Source organism: Erythrolamprus reginae, chromosome 2 (assembly GCF_031021105.1).
Source record: "Erythrolamprus reginae isolate rEryReg1 chromosome 2, rEryReg1.hap1, whole genome shotgun sequence".
NCBI lineage: Eukaryota > Metazoa > Chordata > Lepidosauria > Squamata > Dipsadidae > Erythrolamprus > Erythrolamprus reginae.
The window spans coordinates 137763542-137786080 of record NC_091951.1 but is presented as its reverse complement, the minus strand read 5'-3'; positions in this window follow the sequence as shown (position 1 = coordinate 137786080).

Below are 22539 nucleotides of genomic sequence, written 5' to 3'. Positions count from 1 at the left end.
CAATCGCTTCAGCTCTGCACCAGGGAAGGGTTACATATTTTTTTGTCGAATCACCCTGGTGTATTTTGAAGGAACATCACAGCTCCTTATTTTCCTCTTGGCCCAACCCAGGGCCATTTCCAAGGCAGTTAATTTTTATTGATAGCCGACAATTCTATCTGTATGTGTCACATGTGTTGTTGTTTTTTTGCTGAATTTGAAAATTAAGGGAGACTAGGATAATCTATTTCGGCCTTATTTTGGCCTCATCAGCCGCCATACCCACTGGGACTATATATATATCATGATCCTCTATCAAAAGGTTCACTAGTGGCCTCTTCCTGCCTCAAGCAATTACCGGCAGCTTAGTGGGGAACTCACTATACTCATTGAAGTTCCAATCCAACCCATCTGGAAGGTTTCAGGTTGGAGAGATTGCTTGGAGGCTTTCTTACTTTGGAAAAAGTTCTGATGTTCAAAGCCAATGTGCCTAAAAAGAGAATAAGTTTTTTAATAGTCCTGTCAGCTATACCTTGTGGCTTCGCCATCTATTCCAAAGCACGCTGTAGCATCATATTCCTTGGAGATGACGCTGCTCCAATGCAAAAACAATGCAGGTTTTTCATTGACCAGTTCTTGGCCACAAAATACTTCATTCTCTCTCTCAATCATTTCACAGATTTTCTCTTGAAAACTTCCCTCTTCCTGCCACTCTTCATATACAAAATTCTTAATGGCAGAATTCTCCTTGGCTAATAAGATAAAAGTCTCTTCACATATCGGCATCATGTAGCTCTAGAAAGGTTGGAAATTCCCATCTGAGCTAGCCTGGTCCCTGGTGAAGGTTGATGAGAAGTACAGTCCAGCAATAACTTCCCAAACATGATGCCCTCTAGCAGTGAAGAGCTACCAAAATCTTTACTACCACACTGTGGGCATGGCTTATGCAGGACGCCCTCCATTTTATTTCAACATTTTTCAGTGCAAATTGGGTGCTCTGGGGTGGAGCTCCATTTTTGCTACCCCACTGCGTCCCCCCCCCCAAATCCGGGCAGCAACCCACCCCTGCCCTCTAGGTTAATAAAAGGTCTATAAAGAGACTGTAACCTCTCCTGGTATCTTGCTGGTAATGGCCAATATAGGTCCTACCTTTCCGTTAGAGGTGGAATATACAGCTGTTGGTAAGAACACGAGGTTTATGTCTCCTAAATTCTTCTAAAATCTGCTGTAATAAACATTATTCCTGGTTATTGTTAATTCTTTTTAAACAATACAAGAGCACACAACAGATTTAATATTAACCGCTCCAAACTTGACTGTAAAAAATATGACTTCAGTAACCGAGTTGTCGAAGTGTGGAACTCATTACCGGACTCCATAGTGTCATCCCCAAACACCCAACACTTTACCCTTGGATTATCTATGGTTGACCTATCCAGGTTCCTAAGAGGTCAGTAAGGGGCGAGCACAAGTGCACTAGAGTGCCTTCCGTCCCCTGTCCTATTGCTCTCCTATATCTCCTATACCTTTCTTCTATTCCTGTATCTCTTCTCCTATTCTTTCATTGATATGTTCTATTACTATAACTTCTCTTCTATTCTTTCTTAGATATATTTTATTATGAGTATCTCCTCTATAACCTTCATCATGTATTTTACTATGTGTATATAGATATATACCCACTAAAACCCTCATTGTGTATTGGACAAAATAAATAAATTTAAAATAAAATAAATAAATGCATTGTTCTGATGCAATGATTATTTCCTTCCACCGTTGGCTGCTCAACTTGATCTTCTGTATACAGCAGAGTTCTGCAATTCCCATCATGTCCAAGGCAAGGGTAAACACCAGTCTTCTGAGTATCTACAGCTGATAGATTAAGCAGACACAATGCGTATTTATTTTACATTCACTGAACATCTTAAGAACCATCAAAAATATGCCACTCTGGAATTAATTTGATGCTTAAGCAGAATTGTTGTTTTGCTGATTGCAAATATCACAATATAATCGACACCACATTCAAATCTTATATCAAATATTTGGCAAAGGTTATTCAATATAAAACATAGGCCTGTAGATATGAATGTATGTATTAAGAGGTATTCACAAAGTGACTGATCGAATTCAGATTCAGCCATTCAGAAATAAAATCAGCACAACTTGCTTTTAAGTGGTTGAAAAACTACCCTGTTCAGCTTGAAGGTGCAACCTACATATGAATTTGGAAGTCTAAAGCATTGGGTCTACCACTTACATTTATAAATAAATAGCTTTACTGTTTTCTTGGTCTTTAATTAAATTGGATGAAATTGTTTTTTTTAAAGAACAATTAATACACATTTATCTGTTGGCAGAAAAGGGTGGAATTGCATAAAGTCTGGACAATTTCTGAATCTTTCTGGATCAGCCCATTTAGCAAATCAAATATGCAAAGCTTTAATTACACTGTGAAGAACTTTTTCCAGTCTGAGGGATAAATTGTTTCTGGTTAGCAGATCACAGCTTCATATCAGCACTGTGCAAGTTCCTCAAAACACCATTGCCATTGGGGACCTGTTCCCTGTATCCAAACACTCCAATACAATCATCTCTCTCTCTCTCTTCCTCCCCCTCCCCCTCTCTCTCACGCTCACACAGAGGGAGGGAGGGTGGGGAGGGGGGCTCTTATTGATCAGCTTCATCTTCTGCCAGAAAACAGAAAGCACCACCTCCAAAGCTGAAGAGGGCCTTGAAGGAGGGTCTGTTTGAGAACCTGGCTTTGTTTACAGCCTCAGGAAATTACCACTTCAATTTGGTGGATGTCTTTTCCAATAATGTGCTGGGACAGAGCAGGCCTTCAGGAAGATGCCTTTAAGTGGCCTTCATGAACCAGATTTGGGACATGGAAAATCAATACCGCCTCACAGCTGAATGGCTCCCCCTTATTCTTTATTCTTATTTTTTTTTTAGCTTTTTAATTAGTAGATCCAAGTTTTAATGCTCGGAGCTGTGAATTAAGGGCACAACTTTTCATTGATTAGGTTATTTTGCTTCTGGTGTGTTTAGTTTAATAACTAAAGCCACAAAAAAACCAACAACCCACCACACGCACAACCCCACTCTGTCAAACTGAAACACAAGATTTTGTTTATTATTGTTTATTTTCTCTTGTTTCCTTCAATATCTCAGAAACATCTGTTTCAAGATTTGCTAGTATGCACATTTATTTAAATTTAATCAATTCATTTACTGATCAGGTAAAAGTCAAGTTTATTATAATGAACTAACAATTCTTCACTTGTTTGACAGCCCTAATTAATTATAAACCTAAAACATTGGAAATTACTGAGGTGGCACAGTGACCTATCTCAGAAAGATGAACATTAAGTAAAGATGTATGAGCTGCTGAGAAAACCAAATAAAATGGAAACTGCTACAGCAAAGTATCCATTCTAACAGTAGGGACAAATATGGACAGCAAATGTGCAACTAGAACTCTGGAATGTGTGAAATGTGAAACTCTGGAGGATTACGTAATATGGAAATGCAAAATCAGGGTTGAGTGGAGCATATGTTAGACAACCAGGTCAATTCATAAAGAAAGCTGGAGGTGAAACAGAAAGGCCTTAGGAGGGTGTTTTTAAAAATATATACCAGGAACATAGAGTAGTAGGGGAATGAATAGTCAAGATTGTAGAGGAGGACCGCCTTCTGCTGCACGAATCCCAGCGACCAGTTAGGTCCCACAGAGTGGGTCTTCTCCAGGTCCCGTCAACCAAACAATGTCACTTGGCGGGACCCAGAGGAAGAGCCTTCTCTGTGGCGGCCCCGGCCCTCTGGAACCAACTCCCCCCAGAGATTAGAATTGCCCCCACCCTCCTTGCCTTTCGAAAGCTGCTTAAAACCCACCTCTGCCGCCAGGCATGGGGGAACTGAGATACACTTCCCCCTAGGCCTTTACAATTATATGCATGGTATGTCTGTATGTATGATTGGTTTTTATATAATGGGTTTTAAACTGTTTTTAGTATTGGATTTTGTTATATACTGTTTTATTGCTGTTGTTAGCCGCCCCGAGTCTGTGGAGAGGGGCGGCATACAAATCCAATAAACAAACAAACAAACAAACAAACAAATAAATAAATAAATAAATAATCTAGCGATTCATAATTTGTAAGTATGAACAATTCCTTGATTTTTTTTAAAAAAAATTCTTTCAATAAGAACACAATTTAAGATAAGACAATAAAAACACAATTTAACATATTTGTTAAATGTAAGATGATCATAAAAGTACATCTTAAAAAACATAACCTGCATTGAAGAGGGTTGTAGATGACTTTGTAACTAACCCCTTTTTATTTATTTTTCTTCTGAAGATCTGTGTTGACAAAGAAAACACAGATTAGATCAGATCAGATTAGATTAGTAGAGTTGGAAGGGACCTTGTAGGTCATCTAGTGCAACCCCTGCTCAAGCAGGAATCCCTACATCATTTCAGACAAATGGCAGTCCAATCTCCTCTTGAAAGTCTCAAGTGTTGGAGTTCTCACAACTTCCGAAGGCAAGCTGTTCTACTGGTTGATCGCTCTCACTGTCAGAAAGTTTCTCCTTATTTCCAGGTTAAATCTCTCCTTGGTCAGTTCCCATCCTTCACAAGGCTGTGAAGGGGCAAAGTGATTTTATTGGTGAGGAGGACCGATGTATTTTCAGAGAAATGGACTTCTCCTGGATGTCAATGGAGGATGCCAGTGATGGGTCGCTCAGAGTGCATCTGGAACTGAACCAGGATTGACTATACATGTTCTCTCGGGACAGGATCCCAGGGGCTGATCCATGATTATATATTACTGAGTTTTTAATTGAAGACTCAATCGACCAGTTAATCAGCAGCAGGAGCAGCAGCTTTAACCAATTGACAGCACTGAGTACAATGATTTGCCTCTTTTGAATTCAAACACTGCAGGAAGGATTTTAAAGAGTGGCAGTTTTGTACCAATGCTCCAGATGTGGCTGGAGTATTACGTTTATGAGATCTCTGCACTAATGCTCACTATTCCCTCTACTGCTGTTGATCGTGTTATTGTTGGGCTACTTTATTTGCCATAAGCTGCTCTCTGTTTGTAGCAACTTAGCTAATAATTAGAGGAAGGATTTGCTTAAAAGGGTAAGATATGTAGAAGCAGAAAGTGAAAATAGTTCAGAGGCTGATTCTCAAAAGGTTATGTGTGGGCTGACTGTATTGGCTGCGAAATTGATTGATTCTGATCCACATAGGAACATCACGTCACTGAGTATCAACACATGTTCTTCCTTTAACAAGGCAATATATATTTCCATTAGGCACGTAACATGTATAATTGATAGATTAGGTATTTAACATCGATTGGGACAGGGTTTTTTTCTCCTAATAATAACTTTGATATATAATTCTAACTTTAAATTACATGCAAATGCATGGATCTGCACATATATTCTGTTTTTTATGTGATGTAGTATTTAGAGTGAATCAAGGACTGGAGAGATCAGGATTCAAAATGTATGGTTATCCTTGCTGGTCACTGTATAATTTCAAGGCAGTCAATATTTGTTTGCCTGGACTAATTCACAAATTTATCAAAAATGGATGCTTGGCCCTGAATCCCAGCAAAGAAAAAAGAAGATTTATGTTTGTTTAACTGTTGCTTAGTCTTGCCCTTACATTTTCTAGAAGCTTTCATATCCAGAAAAGCCAACTGGGATATCTGATTAGTTCCAAATATGGAAGAGAGATCAACAGTACTAAATAGTTCATGAGTTAAAGTATGCGTAAATCCTCATCAAATTTATTCCTTACTGCTTCTAAAGTTCTACGAACTTTCTTCCAACTGGTCTACATAGCTTAGGACCAGATTACCTATGGGCAGGGGTGGGCAGCAGCCAGGATGGGGTGGAACGCAGTTCCACTGGCAGAAATGAAAATGCGTGTGCAGCGCTAGCTGATCGGCGGCTGTCACTTCCTGGATTACTGGTCTCGTCTCGGCTCTCCTTTTTTCCCCTGCTGCTGTTGCTGCATCTGCGCTCCTTGCTTTTTTCCTCTTTCCTCCTTCCTGGCCTTGGATGAGCTTCCCTCTCTCCTGCCCAGCTCCCCTCCAGCCTCCCACGGCCACCTCCCGCCTGAGGTGCAAGCAGAAGGCATGGGTGGAAGCGGCGCTGGCAGCATTTATGTTTCTGGCAGCACCCGTTCGCCTAGCTACCCAGCCTGAGGTGAGGGGGGTGACCCAGGAAGGAGAGTGCAAGAAACGCAAAGCAAATTGTCACCCCAGCAAGCGATACTGGTAAGGTTGTAAGTCGAGGAATTAACAGTTCACTTGAACAATGATGATCATTCAAGCCACTCCCACCGGATCACATGGCCAGCTAGCCACTCCTACCCAGTCACATGACCATTAAGCCACACCCACAAAATAAGCCACACACACAGTGTGGCAGTAAAAGTTTTGGCTGCCCATTACTACCTATGGGACCATCTTCTGCCTCATGTATCCCAGCGGCCAGTTAGGTCCCACAGTGTCGGCCTTTTCCATGTCCCGTCAGCCAGGCAATGCCGTCTGGCGGGAGCTAGGAGAAAAGTCTACTCTGTGGCAGCCCTGGCCATTTGGAATAAACTCCCCCTGGGGGAGATACTGCCCCTCCCTCCTGGCCTTTCACAAAGCCTTGAAGACTCATCTGTGCCAGCGGGCATGGGGGGCCGTGTGTGCTGAGACAACTCCAGCCGATGTTGTGAGTGGCTAGACCCACTTGGGATGAATGTGTATGATTGTGTTAGGATAAATGGGGTTTTATAGTTATAGTTTATTAGATTTGTATGCCGCCCCTCTCTGAAGACTCAGGGCGGCTCACAACGTAACAGTGATACAATACATTACAAATCCAATAGTAGAAAAGTTAAATCAATTTTAAAAACATTAATAACATAGTAAAATCCCTAACTATACAATCATACATATTCAACCTAATCCATCATACAGTAAGGCTGAAAACATAATAAAAAAGGGGGGAGAAGGTGGCCACGCCAGGCGACAAAGGTGGGTGTTCAGCGTTTTACGGAAGGCGAGGAGGGTGGGGGCTGTTTGAATCTCTGGAGGGAGTTGATTCCAGAGGGCCAGGGCCACCACAGAGAAGGCTCTTCCCCTGGGTCCTGCCAGCCGACATTGTTTGGTCGATGGGACCCGGAGAAGGCCAACTCTGTGGGATCTTATCGGTCGCTGGGATTCATGCGGCAGAAGACGGTCCCGAAGGTATTCTGGTCCGATGCCATGTAGGGCTTTATAGGTCATAACTAACACTTTGAATTGTGACTGGAAACTGATCGGCAATCAATGCAGGCTGCGGAGTGTTGGCGAAAAGTGGGCAGATCTTGGAAGCCCCACGATGGCTCTCGCGGCCGTGTTCTGCACGATCTGGAGTTTCCGAACACTTAGGATTTTTTGGTTTTCAGTATTTTAATATTAGATTTCTACACACTTGTACTGTATTTATTATGTAGTTTGAATTGAATAGGACTGCTGGTTAACTGTCCCTTGTTCTTCAGTTTTAAAAGATACTCCAGAGAAGTCCTGTGAATTGTAAGTAAATCACAAAAAAAGAGCTCTGGTATTTTGCCCTAGGTTTCCTTCCCCATCTGTGATTGTATTTTGTTTAAAACCTCTGATGGACTGTATAAGCACTCACTGAATTTCATCTACCTCCTTCATCAATAACAATTACTTTAAAAGTCAGTGTAAAAATGTCAAGTTGGTACTTTCTTAACCAAAATGGAGGGTTTTAGTTTATGCATTCCCTCTATACCACCATCATTTGAATAGGAGAAGCAGAAAGTCTGTACTAGTTCATATAGCAGAAAATCCATACTACATTTAGGATCATAGACACAACTTTTGCTCTTTGATTCAGGATAAAACAGAATCATCAGTTTTTGTTATGTCAACTATCTGGACAATTTCCAGAAACGAGGTCACACAAATGAACTTTTGAGGTTAGTTGTCCCTAGGTCAAGGGTGGGCAACTATGGCAACTTTATGATCTTTGGAATTCAACTCTCATAATTCCTAAACTAGCCATGCTAGCTCAAGAATTCCGGGAGCTTAAGTCCCTAAGTCATAAAGTCACTAATGTTAGCCATCCCTGCCCTAGGCCAGCAAGCGTAGCCTGTCTAAACTAAACTGTATGTCAGATGCTATTTCTATTTAAAAGCCCATTTTAATGCTATTGTGCAATGATTGCAAACGTGCATAGGTTGCCCAGCTGTGAAACCACATTAATTAAGGTTTGCAGGGGAAACTCTTGTGAGACTTCTCAGAACTTCTCAGATCTGTGTTACTGAAAATGTAGGTAAACAAAAATGAAATATCTTTGTATTAAATAGTATTATTGTAAAATTGATATACAGTGGAACCCCGACATAAGAGCTGCTCTACTTAAGAGCAACTCGAGATAAGAGCTGGGAGGGGAGAGATATTTTTGTTCTACTTACAAGCCCAAATTCGAGATACAAGCGCCAAGGAGCTGTCTCCTGAAGCCAAACGCTAACTTCCGCGTTCGGCTTCAGGAGACAGCTGCGAAGCGGCGCGCGTGTTTTAAAAGGTTGCAGCCGGCCTGGGGGGCTCGGGGAGGTGCTTGCAGTTTTCTTTCTTGCTCTTTTTCTTTCTCTCTTTTACCTTCCCTTCATCTATTTCTTCTTTTCTTTCTCCTTCCCACCTTCTTCCCTCCCTCCCTCCCTTCACTCATTCCTCTCTTACTCTCCCCTTTCATAAGTTTCCTTGCTTCCTTCCTCTGTTCCTGTCCCTTCCCCCTTTCTTTCTTTCTTTCTTTCTTTCTTTCTTTCTTTCTTTCTTTCTTTCTTTCTTGCTTTCTTGCTTTCTTGCTTTCTTGCTTTCTTGCTTTCTTGCTTTCTTTCTTGCTCTTTTTCTTTATCTCTTTTACCTTCCCTTCCTCTATTTCTTCTTTTCTTTCTCCTTCCCACCTTCTTCCCTCCCTCCCTCCCTTCACTCATTCCTCTCTTACTCTCCCCTTTCATAAGTTTCCTTGCTTCCTTCCTCTGTTCCTGTCCCTTCCCTCTTTCCTTCCTTCCTTCCCACCCTCCGTCCATTCATTCACCCATTCCTCTCTTGATCGCTTAAAGCCGGTCCCTGGTGCAAAAAGGGTTGGGGACCTCTGTCCTACAGGATTGGGTGGCAGAGAAGTTGAACATATGTAAATTTAAAAGTTTAAGAAAGTTTACAAGTTAAGTGAAAGAAACTTCATTATTCATTTATATGTACATGTACATTTCTTCATTAAAAACATGTCTTTCTGCATAATTTAGACTAACTTTGTGAGTTTTTTGAGGGCTGGAACCAATTAAAATTATTTACATTAATTCCTATGGGGAAAAGTCGTTCGAGATAAGAGCTGCTCGACTTAAGAGCCCAGGTCCGGAACGAATTAAACTCGTATCTCGAGGTACCACTGTATAAGAAAGAAATATATTATTGTTTAATATAAAGAGAAAACTATGCCATCGTGGGGCTTCCAAGATTCGCCCACGTTTCTTCAACACTCCGTGGCTTGCATTGGCTGCCGATCAGTTTCCGGTCACAATTCAAAGTGTTGGTCATGACCTTTAAAGCCCTACATGGCATTGGACCAGATTACCTCCGGAACCGCATGCTACCGCACGAATCCCAGTGACCGATAATGTCCCACAGAGTTGGCCTTCTCCGGGTCCCGTCGACTAAACAATGTCATTTGGCGGGCCCCAGAGGAAGAGCCATCTCTGTGGCGGCCCCGGCCCTCTGGAACCAACTCCCCCTGGAGATTAGAATTGCCCCCACCCTCCCTGTCTTTCGTAAACTACTCAAGACTCACTTATACCGCCAAGCATGGGGGAGTTGAGATATTCCTTCCCCCTAGGCCATTACAAGTTATGCATGGTATGTTTGTGTGTATGTTTGGTTTTATTATAAGGGTTTTTAGTTGTTTTTTATTATTGGATTGTTCATGTTGTTTTATCATTGTTGTTAGCCGCCCCAAGTCTACGGAGAGGGGCAGAATACAAATCCAATAAATTATAATAATAATAATTATAATTATTATTATTATGTTAGGATGGATTTACATGTATATTTAAATGTAAACTGAAAAGAGGGACAAACGGTTGTGAAATGTGAAATGGATGTTAAAGGATATGGGATAACTGTCAAGTAGATTGTAAAAATCATTTTTAACAAAAAATACTTATATATCTATATCTATGCTGCTCAAAAAAATAAAGGGGACATTTAAACAACACAATAGAACTCCAAGTAAATCAAACTTCTGTGAAATCAAACTGTCCACTTGGGAAGCAACACTGATTGACAGTCAATTTCACATGCTGTTCTGTACATTCAACTTTGTACAGAACAAAGTATCTAATGAGAATATTTCATTCATTCAGATCTAGCATGTGTTCTTTGAGTGTTCCCTTTATTTTTTTGAGCAGTGTATATGTATATGAATATCTATTCCTATTCCTATTCCTATTCCTATTCCTATTCCTATTCCTATTCCTATTCCTATACCTATACCTATACCTATACCTACCTACCTACCTTCCTTCCTTCCTTCCTACCTACCTACCTATCTGCCATGCAAGCAAGTGCTTGGCACCCAAGCATACACATGCACAGTGCCAAAAACCAAGCTTGTGCGCACGCACAGAAGAAAAAAACAAGATGGTGCTGTCATTAGAGCCGGTTTGGCAGTGTGACCAATCGACGATCGTTCCTGGTTCAGCGAGTGGATGAAAATTCCTGCTACCATTTCTAAAGAACTGGTCTGAACTGGGAGCAACCCACCTCTGGCACAGTGCCAGTAAGTGCCATATCACCCAGGTCTACCCCAAAGAGCAAATGTGAGGTTCTCAGAATATTTTTAAAAGAAAAGTTTCCAATGTTCTTAGGCATTAGTGTCACAAGGTGGTGAAATTTTTGGTGGAACTGCTGAAACCTGTAGATTTTTTAGTGGTCCACATATTATCACATGAAGTTATGTTTACAGACTCTCGTACTTGTTACAATGCTACAATATATGCTGTCATACAACTGTTTTGTTTCACAACCAACTTTTACAATGTTCCATGTTGTGCATATTTATATTTTATGCACTTGCAGGTTAATTTTTTTAAAGAATGAAACAATCTTGTTAGTATTGCTTTCGTCTTCATGGTTCCCAGCAAAAAGGAAGTATACTGTATGAAATTGATTACTGTGATAAAGTTGCATATTTCTCCTCCCACTTTATTTTGTGAGCTGGGGTAGAAAACCTGATGTCCTCCAGCTGCTTGGAACTACAATTCTTGTAAGTATCAAGTAGCTTACCCTCCCAAACAGCTAGAAGGCCAGAAAATGATTGAAAGAATAAGAATTTTGATTAACTATTCAATCTCTTTCTTAGAACAGAGATTTGAGAAACTCAATGCCTTCATCAGACAGTATTGCATAGTGATTAGAGTACTGGATTAAGACTGAGCAGACTCAAGTACAAATTCCCATTCAGCCACACAGCCAACTTTCACCGTAACCTAATTTGAGGATAAACCAGGAGGACCATGTACTAATCTTCTTTCCCTGTTACCATCCTCTCTTGAAGGGAGTCAGAAAGTAAAATGCCATTTTCTTTATTTCAGGTGAAGTTTTTGATTAAAAAAAATATCTGAAAATTTCCCCCGTTATAAATGATTACATCATTTACATTCTGAAATACAGTGTTCCCTCGATTTTCGCGGGTTCGAACTTCGCGAAAAGTCTATACCACAGTTTTTCAAAAATATTAATTAAAAAATACTTTGCGTTTCCCCCCCCCCATACCATGGTTTTTCCCGCCTGATGACGCCATATGTCATCGCCAAACTTTCATCCACCTTTAATAAATATTTTTTTAATAAACTTTAATAAATAAACATGGTGAGTAATAATCTAAATGGTTGTTAAGGGAATTGGAAATTGTAATTTAGGGGTTTAAAGTGTTAAGGGAAGGCTTGTGATACTGTTCATAGCCAAAAATAGTGTATTTACTTCCGCATCTCTACTTCGCGGAAATCCAACTTTCGTGGGTGGTCTCGGAACGCATCCCCCGTGAAAAGTGAGGGAGCACTGTACTTTGTTTCTTACTTTTCAGGTTTGTAGACTTGCCAGGAAAATTCAAAATGGCTGCCCCCATAGAGTTGCACCAAAACCAAAGAGCAGCGATTGAATTCCTTGTTGCTGAAGGGAAAATCCCTCTGAACATTCACAAATGATTAACAAAATGAGTCTTGAGGACAATACTTTAGATTGTAGGCCCCATGAAAGAGGGTTTGAGAGGCAAACATTGTTCCAGTGACGAGGAAGTGAAAACTGAAGAAGTGATTCAAAGAACAGTGAACAAAATTTTACGAGGCAGGGACAGGGATGGGCTGCTGCCCAGATCCCGGGGGTGGGGGAATGCAGTGGGGTAGTGAAAATCGAGCTCCACCCTTGAGCACCCAATTTGCACTGAAAGATGTTGAAAGAAAATGCAGAGCATCTTGCATAAGCCATGCCCACAGTGTGGTAGTAAAAATTTTGGTAGCCCTTCACCTGGCAAGTATACATGCTTTCATTTGAAGGTGGAACATTGCTATTGAGAGAAACGGTGACTATGTTGTGAAGTAGGGATGTGATTCATAGAGGACAAGCTTCATTTTGATGTATGCTACATGTTCCTGTGTTGGTAATTATACCCATTTTAAATAAAATGGCATTACTTTTTGACTCACCCTCACCCTCATAATATTTGTATTGATGCTAGCAAAAAAATATTGGGAGAAAGAGATACAAACTGTCAACTTTTTAATGAATGCTTGTGTTTTCAAAGTATTTTTAAAAAACGTACAGTAATGGTATTATCTTCACAATAGCCTGAGAAATAAATTAGGCTAAGTAAGAATAATAAGCCAAATATAATTCACTGGCCTCTATTGTCATGTGGAGAGTGAGACATGAATCTGGTGTCATCCATCCAGACATGACACTGCAGCCACTACAGTACTTTTGCCTGCCCAAACCTGGATTACTTTCCTGGCTAAGTGATATATGAGCCCAGCTTGTTGTGGCTTATTCAGTGAGCAGTGATTAAATAGCTTAGCATGATGTATACGTTCAGCCACTGAGTTAGACCATTGGTTCAGTTCATGCCATTCTCTGAAGAACAACTGAGCCATAATGCGGCATCCGAGAAAAGACATCCTGCTTTTTTTTTTGTGGCTAATTAGTGGCTAATTAGATTCCTGTATCTGCCAACTTTCTCTGATTGGCCATAATGGTCAAAGTTAGAGTAAGAACTCCTGCCCAAAAACCTGCCCCAGAAAATCCTCCTTTTTAAGCTTGGCTGCCCTGGTAGGAAACAAACAGAAAGAATGCCAGAGCAAAGCAGATGCTCCTATTTACCTGAGCAGTGGGGAAAGTGCACAGGTGGACAAAAAAATAGGAGAAAATGACAGTGCAAGCAGGTAGATGCCACACTCCCCGTGCATATGGATTGATTAAATTCACAGCAACCTCCTGCCTCCTACTTTCTACTCCTACTAGTTGGGGGGTAGCCATAATATGTGGAAGGACCTGGAGACATGATGTAGTCTAGAGCAGTATTTCCCAACCTTGGCCACTTGAAGATACCTGGACTTCAACTCCCAGAATTCCCCAGCCAGAAAATTCTGGGAGTTGAAGTCCAGATATCTTCAGGTGGCCAAGGTTGGGAAACACTGCTCTAGAGTCTGAGCAATTGCTAAGCAGAAAAAAAGTTAGGAAGGGACAGATAGTCCCTGAGGTCAGCAAGGTCATGTACTGTTCAAATTTTAAATAATTGAGAAATTATTATGCTTACTTCCCCAAAATGGTATGGTGTAGGAAAACGAAGAATATAAATCTGACTGTGATAAAAAACAAGTTTTAACTACAATAACTCTTGCATAATTGCTAATATGAGCAAACTGGTAGTGGCACCTGGCAAGATAACCAAGCCAGTAGAACAATCCAGGTCATATATTGGACAGGTGAAGAATGTACAGTGGTCTCACACCTGTCAGCATATTCTTTTTTACTTGCAAAAGAAGTGCACCTGGCGTCTGACTCAAGGGCACACACACTCACACACAAAATACTACCTATATTTTGAAAAATATTGCTTCCTGAATCACTGAACAGCTCCAAGGATCCAAAATACACTTACAGTAATCCTTTCCCCAGCCCTGCTGGAACAATTTTTAATTTATCCCTGTATAATTTTGTTGGGTATGATAATGTATCTCTACTTATTAGTTATTTAAAGACTCCACCTGCCTTCTTCTTCAAAGATTTAAAAATATTGGTTTTGTTTGTTTGTTATTGTTCTCATCTGTTCAATCTCAAGTTCTATATTTTTCAGGTTTTTTTAAAAAGTAAATAATTCTTAACATTCATGGACACATCTATCAGTTCTGTTTAAAAGGCAGTTTCAGTGCTGAGGGAGGATTCACTGTTTTTATGTTTTCCCAGTGCACTCCAGCCATGCTTCATGGGCTGCTAGCTACTTCTTTGTTAGTGGGAATTGGTGAAGTAAAAAAAGCCTTGTGTACTTTTGAACGTAGGGGGTGGGGAGGCATAGAACAAAAAAGTATGGGGATGGGAGGGAGAAGTATGGGAAACTGCAGGGTAAATTATATGGAGAATAGACAGGAAAACGGGGGGGGGGGGGAATCCAAAGGTGTCAAACAGCAGAACAACAAGGAAGGGCAAGGAAGAACAGGGAAAGTCAAAGTAAAGAGGTACCAAGAACCCAATAAGTGGCAGGGTCATTGTGAAGTGCCAAAGCCCACTGTAACAACATTTCTAAAAAGGCACTAAGAGTTGTCAGTCTAATCTTGCGTAGCTTCTTCTCTGTCAATATGCCTGGGATAAACATATATCCATCCTAAGATAAAATACAGAAAATAGTATAAGGGCAGACTAGATGGACCATGAGGTCTTTTTCTGCCGTCAGACTTCTATGTTTCTATGTTTCTAATATTACACTGCTAACTAGAACATACAAAACATTCGCTGGACCAATTCTGGAATACAGCTTGCCTGTCTGGAACCTGCATTGCATATCCAACATTAATACAATCAAGAGAGTCCAAAAATATTTCACGAGATGAGTCCTCCACTCCTCCGCTTGCAACAGAATACCTTATACCCAGTGAAGGGCTACCAAAATTTTTACTACCACACTGTGGGCGTGGCTTATGCAGGACGCTCCACATTTTCTTTCAACATCTTTCAGTGCAAATTGGGTACTCTAGGGTGGAGCTCCATTTTTGCTACCCCACTGCACCCCCACCCCCCCGTCTGGGCAGCAACCCACCCCTGCTTGTACTACCAGACTTGAAATCTTGGGTTTATATGGCTAAGAGTTACATCACCTTCAATCTGTCAATGAATACTTCAGCTTCAACCACAGCAATACACAAGCACACAATAGATTCAAATTCAATGTAAACCAACCAACCAACCAAACTTACTGGGCAAAGAGGGACAGTGATGACAGGCAAATTAATAATTGCAGAAGAAAGCGGGAGGGTGAATAGGATTTATACCATAATCTCTGCCTTTTCATCATTTGTTTCCCAAGACCTTTATGGCCACTCCACCAACTGTGCAAAACAGTTAATGATGGTGCTCTTGAATGTCATGTTGGTGAATGAATATATTTATATATTCAGGCAAGATCAAATTCCACGGAAAAAATTTGATCCAACATTCAATATGAAGTCCTGGTTGAGTGAAAGTGGTGGGCTGAATCCATCCAGCTCATCCTCCAGGATTTTCATTGCAAAAGTGCTAAAAGGGATAAAGGTCCTATTCAAAAGCTGTTTCTTTGAAAGTTATTTTTACCGAACAGAAGGAATGAGACAGAATGAGATTCTGTTGCTGTCCTGCCCACCCTATTGCCAAACAGCTTTGCCTATCTAAACTAACAGTAGCAGAATCCACTAGACTGGTACTAGTAATATTGGGAATTTTGACATCCGCATAGAGGTTAAGTGCCCTCTCTCAAACCCAGAACTTCACAATAACCATGGGGACAATTTCAAATGCAACCTTTACTTATTTTTATTCATTTTTTGCTCAGGACATGAGGATGTCATCAAGTTGCATTTCTTTTTCATATCTAGAATATATTACTGCAAATTTCTTTAGGATTCTTTTGAAGTCTTTAGAAATTACAATTGGATGAAACCAACTCTTCTTGAATTCCTACCGCTTGCCCACAGCGTAGCAAAACTTCCCTCATGCCTCAAATCTTTACATTGCAATATAGGCACATAGGGCTGAAGCTAATATTTTTGCTTTTATGAAATTGAACCATCATTTGTTCCTTGCACAGAGTTTCCATGGACCTTCAATGTAACACAGAAATAAAGGAGTAACTGGTTCCCTGTACATGGTTCCTTAAAGCAATAGTAGACGAAGGAAGGAAGGCAGGAAGGGAAGGAAAGAAGGGAAGGGAAGGAAGGAAGGAAGGAAGGGAAGGAAGGAAGGGAAGGAAGGGAAGGAAGGAAGGAAGGGAAGGAAGGAAAAAAAGGGAAGGAAGAAAGGAAGGAAGGAAGGAAGGGAAGGAAGGGAAGGAAGGAAGGAAGGAAGGGAAGGAAGGGAAAGGAGGGAGGGAAGGGAGGAAGGAAGGAAGGGAAGGAAGGAAGGAAGGAGGGAAGGGAGGGAAGGGAGGGAAGGAAAGGAAGGAAAGGAAGGAAGGAAATTTGCATTAGTATCAATGCAGAAAACCTGAGAAGAGATTATGAAAGCCTCCTTGTCTGCAAATATTTGTGAAAGCAAAAGAGAAGAAGAGACTAATGAAGAGAGAACAACCCTTAAATGAAAATGTAGGCATTTACAGAGTCCCCTTCACAAGACTAGGAAGGGCCAGGAGCAGAGAATGGCCAATCATGGCCTGCAATGGCTGCAGTTCAGAAGAAGTACCATTCTGGCTAAACAGGGATTGCTAAAGTCAGCTTCAGGAATAACCAGGAGCAGGAGAGGAAAACAAATATTTAGGCTGCCCCATAGAAGGAAGTAGATTAATGGGACAGAAGTTTTTAAAAAGCCTCCTGCCGTCTACATTAATCTGCAATTAATGTAGCAATGTGAGTTTCTTGAGTTAATCAAGATGCCAGCATGGCTGCAGGGTGAGTTGGAAGGAACCCTAGGTTCCAATTGTAGGCAGAGTTTGGATTCTCTTTTGACATATTCCATTCTCATCCCATAGACCAGAGATATCACTTGTCCCTTTCTTTAAGGGACAAGAAGCTGTGCTGCTGCCCTTTTTTCATTTTTTGAAGAAAAGCAATGGAGGGGCGAATCTGGGTGGGTGGAAGATCATCTCCTCCACTCTTTAGGTCTATTTCCCATCCTCACTGAAAATGGATGCTGCTTTAGGAAAGTCAGCCTCACTCCTAACTTTGTCTCTGATTCTCATTTGTTCTGAAAACAACTGAAAAGCATGGAGCTTTTCAGTTGTTGGAGTTTTCAGTTGTTGGACCCTTGATAGATAGACAGACATACCACCGTCTGACCATAACGGGGAGAAAATGAACAGTTCAGCTGATGCCCAGCATTGTTCCCCCTTTTGAAACTCCACAAAACTGTGTTGGGTTCTGTTCTGTCGGGCTCTCTGGTAGAATCCTCCCGAAAATTCACAGGTACAAATTTCAGACACACACACGTTTGAAAATTCAAAACAATGCTCTTTATAATGAAAATTCACTTAAACCAAGCCCTCTTTTGGTATAGCAAAGAGCACTGTCTCCAAACAAACTGGTAATTTGTACAAGTCCCTTATCAGTTCTGTGATACTTAGCTTGCAGCTGTGAGGCAATTCACAGTCCTTCTTCTTTCACAAAGTGAAACACACTTTGCTCTGGTTTAGTTTCAAAGTGGGGAAAAATCAGCACACAAAAGGTCAAAGTCAGTAAAGCAGTCATGAAACTCAATGATCAGATAATCCTCCACAATGGCCAAACCCACAGGCTGCTATTTATAGCAGCCTCACTAATTACCACAGCCCCACCCAACCACAGGTGGCCTCATTTTATTTGATAATAATCTCTCAGTTGTTGCTGCCTATGCATTGCTCTCCGCATGCGTGTCTGTATCATTAACTCTTGTTCTGAATCCAAGGAGGAGCTAGATAATTGATCTCCTTCTGAGCTGTCTGCCACACTCTCCTCCTCCCTGTCACTCATGTCTTCTTGGTCAGAAAAGCCTTCATCATCAGATTCCACTGGGGGCAAAACAGGCCTGCAGCATGTGGATGTCTCCCCCACATCCACAGTCCTTGGGGCAGGAGCTGGGCCAGAGCTAACCACAACAGATTCTATGTTTGTTCCATGACATTTTTGTTAGTTTATTAGTATGCAATAAAAGCTTAAACTGAGATTGGAGTGGTGGCGGCGTGCTGCATATTTTGAGGAAAATGTACAGCAGATCTTTTTTCCATTTGCTACTTACAGCGTAAGCAATTTTATGCTTATTTCAAGTCTTCTAATTCCCTTTGTTCGTGCCATTCTATTAATATCCTGCATTCTTATGAAAAATCATTTCATTCAAGGCATTTGTAATTATTTTTTTTCACCTGAAATATAGCCAGGGTAAACTCATTTGTAAAATCAGCCTTTTTGCATTATATTTCTTTGTTTAAGAAAGAGGTGTCATATGCAAAAGCTTTTGAACTTGAGATAATTTTTTTTATTTAACTAACACATTGCTACTTTCAACTATTCACAGATCATGAAATAAATTACATATAACTTTCAGTGCCCTCCAGATGCAGCTAAACTGAAATTATAATCATTGCCAGCCAACATGATGTGATAGGTGATGGGATTTGTAATCCATTCATTTGGAAACTGGCAAATGAACAAAAGGGAATATAGAACCATTTGTAGATTTATAAATCTCAGCAAGGCGTTTGACAAAGTAGATCACAATCTACTTCTTGGTAAGCTAGAAAAATGTGAGATAGCCATCACCACCACCAGATGGGTTTGTCACTGGCTGACAAACCATACCCAACATGTAGTCCTTAATGGTAGTACTTTTACATGGAGGGAAGTAAGCAGCAGGGTATCCCAAGGTTCTCTTTTAGGCCCGATACTTTTTAAAATCTCCATTAATGATTTAGATCAGTGATGGCGAACCTATGGCAATGGTGCCACAGGTGGTATGCGGAGCCATATCTGCTGGCAAATGAGCTGTTGACCTAGTTCAGCTTCAACCTACATGTGTTTGCCAGCCACCTGATTTTTGGCTCATGCAGAGGCTTTGGGAGGGCGTTTTTGGCTTCCAGAGAGCCTCCGGAGGTATGGGGGAAGGCGATTTTACCCTCCCCCAGCTCCAGGTTGGAGCCTATCTATCTATCTATCTATCTATCTATCTATCTATCTATCTATCTATCTATCATCTATCTATCTATCTATCTATCTATCTATCATCTATCTATCTATCTATCTACCTACCTACCTACCTACCTACCTACGACCGGTTTGTCAACTAAACAATGTCATCTGGTGGGACCCTTCTCTGTGGCGGCCCCAACCCTCTGGAATCAACTCCCCCCGGAGATTAGGACTGTCCCCACCCTCCTTGCCTTTTGCAAACTCCTCAAAACCCACCTCTGTCATCCGTCAGGCATGGGGAAATTGATTCCCTTGGGCCGTTTCCACTTTATGTATGGTCTGCATGAGATGTATGATTGTTTTTATGTTAAGGGTTTTAAACTGTTTTTTAAATATTGGATTTGTACTGGGGTTTTTTTCTTGTTTTGAGCCGCTCTGAGTCCTCAGAGAGGGGCAGCATACAAATCTAATAAATAATAATAATAATAATAACAACAACAACAACAACAACAACAACAACAACTTATTTTTCAAACATCAGAAGGCAAGACAAGAAGCAATAGATAGAAACCAAGCAAGCAAAGAAGTAACTTAGAACTAAGGTGAAATTTCCTGACAGTGAAAACAATCAACCAGGACAATGGTTTGCCTTCAGAACTTGTGGGTGCTCCGTCACTAGAGGCTGAAATGGTACAGCATCTCTCGCTTAAGCAAGGTGTTGGACTTCCAAGACTTCTAAGGTTCCTTCCAATTCTGATGATGATGATGATTATTTATTAGATTTGTATGCCGCCCTTCTCCGAAGACTTGAGGCGGCTCACAACAATAATAGAAACAATATGACAGTGAGACAAATCTAATATTAAAATAAAACATATCTAAAAACCCCAACAATTTAAAACCATACAACACATACATACTAAACATAAAATATAAAAGCCTGGGGGAGGATGTCTCAGTTCCCCCATGCCTGGCGATATAGGTGGGTCTTGAGTAATTTGCGAAAGACAAGGAGGGTGGGGGCTGTTCTAATCTCTGGGGGGAGTTGATTCCAGAGGGCCGGGGCCGCCACAGAGAAGGCTCTTCCCCTGGGGCCCACCAAATGACATTGTTTGGTTGACGGGACCGGGAGAAGGCCAACCAGAATACATCCGGAACCGCCTTCTACCGCACGAATCCCAGTGGCCGATACGGTCCCACAGAGTTGGCCTTCTGTGGGACCGTATCGGCCACTGGGATTCGTGCGGTAGAAGGCGGTTCCGGATGTATTCTGGTCCAATGCCATGTAGGGCTTTAAAGGTAATTACCAACACTTTGAATTGTGATGATGATGATATGGAAGTTTACAAGATGGAGGTGTTACTGATTATGAAGGAACCATTATTGTCTTGCAACTTCTGATCTAGGGAGAAAGACTGTTTACTGAGAATGTTCCAGTGCTGTTAAATCTGATGAATACAAAGATGCTAAGTGTCATAGACTGACTTTGCATATTGCCTGAGACATTACTAATATTAAATGCAATGTCTCCTACAATTTTTTTTTTAGTATGAGTCTATTTTTCTTTCACTGTGATATACTGCATAGAAGCCCTCTTAAATGATGCACTGTAAATGAAACCATTGTTTAAATGATTTTAGAAAATTGGAATGGTAGAACATAAATCCAGCTATTATATCTATTATTATTATTATTATTATTATTATTATTATTATTATTATTATTATTCCTTCTACTTCTCTTTATGCGTATGTGTATGTTCTAAGCTGATGATAAGGATGATAGGGAAAGTCAATGATTCCAATTTTTATTTGCTCAGCAACTAATGTTGACAGTAGTTTGACACCTTTGCAGATCCATAATGTGAGGAGCTGCAACACAAACACAATTATTCATTTTTAGAGACATACAAATAGTCTTGGTTCTTTTTTTTTTTAACTGTACCTCTCTCCAGACTCTTGTCTGCATTGCTCTATGAGTTTAGCTGGCTTAATCATTGTAAAGAAGCAGTCTACACCTTGACACAATATGTCAGACGCCTTTATGAGAGTAGGTGGCTCTCGCTCCATCTCCACTTATCTTTAACATTCTCCAAGGTAAAAAAAAAATGAAGGCCCACTCCAGAGTGTCTATTTTCTAAAAATGGCTTTGAGACTTATATGGGGGCTGAAAGGCATTCTTCTAAAGAATAGGTTGAAGGCAGATGCTTTTCTGCATTTCATCGTTTTGTATTTTAATCAGATGGAACCTGAAGCCTGGCAGAAGTCAAGGGAAGTATCCATCCTGTTGCTTATAAGGAGTATGAAAGTCAAACTCTGTGGTCTTAGGCAAACATCTTCCCATTGTAACATAAGCAGACCAAGAACACAAGAGCACGCAACATATTCAAACTTAATACGAACTGCGCCAAACATGACTGTAAAAAATATGATTTCAACAATCGAGTTATCGAAGTGTGGAACTCATTACCGGACTCAATAGTGTCAACCCCTAACCCCCAACACTTCTCCCTTAGACTCTCCACGATTGACCTCTCCAGGTTCCTAAGAGGCCAGTAAGGGGCGTACATAAATGCACTGGAGTGCCTTTCGTCCCGTGTCCAATTGTCTTTCCTTTCTTTCACCTATCTTATATATTCTCTTCCTTTCATATATCCTCTCCTCTAAGTTCACTTTCACCCTCTTTTATATTATCACATGTCTATTTTCTTCCTATGTATTTATGTATTGGACAGATGAATGAATGAATGAATGAATGAATGAATGAATGAATGAATGAATAAATAAATAAATAAATAAATAAATTGAACTCAAAGACTTTCTGCATGGAAACTAGTAAAAAGAGAAACATAAGGACAGGGGACGGAAGTCACTCTGGTGCACTTATGCACACCCCTTGTGAAGCGCTCTTAGGAATCGGCAGAGGTCAACAATGGATAGTCCAAGGATAAAGTTTTGGGGTTTAGATGATGATACTACAGAGCCTGGTAGTGAGTTCCATGCATCAACTACTCAGTTACTAAAGTCGTATTTTCTACAGTTGAGTTTAAAGCGGTTTACTTTAAGTTTGTATCTGTTGAGTACTCGTATGTTGTTGTGGTTGAAGCGGAAGTAGTCGTTGACAGGAAGGACATTGTAGTTCTAAGC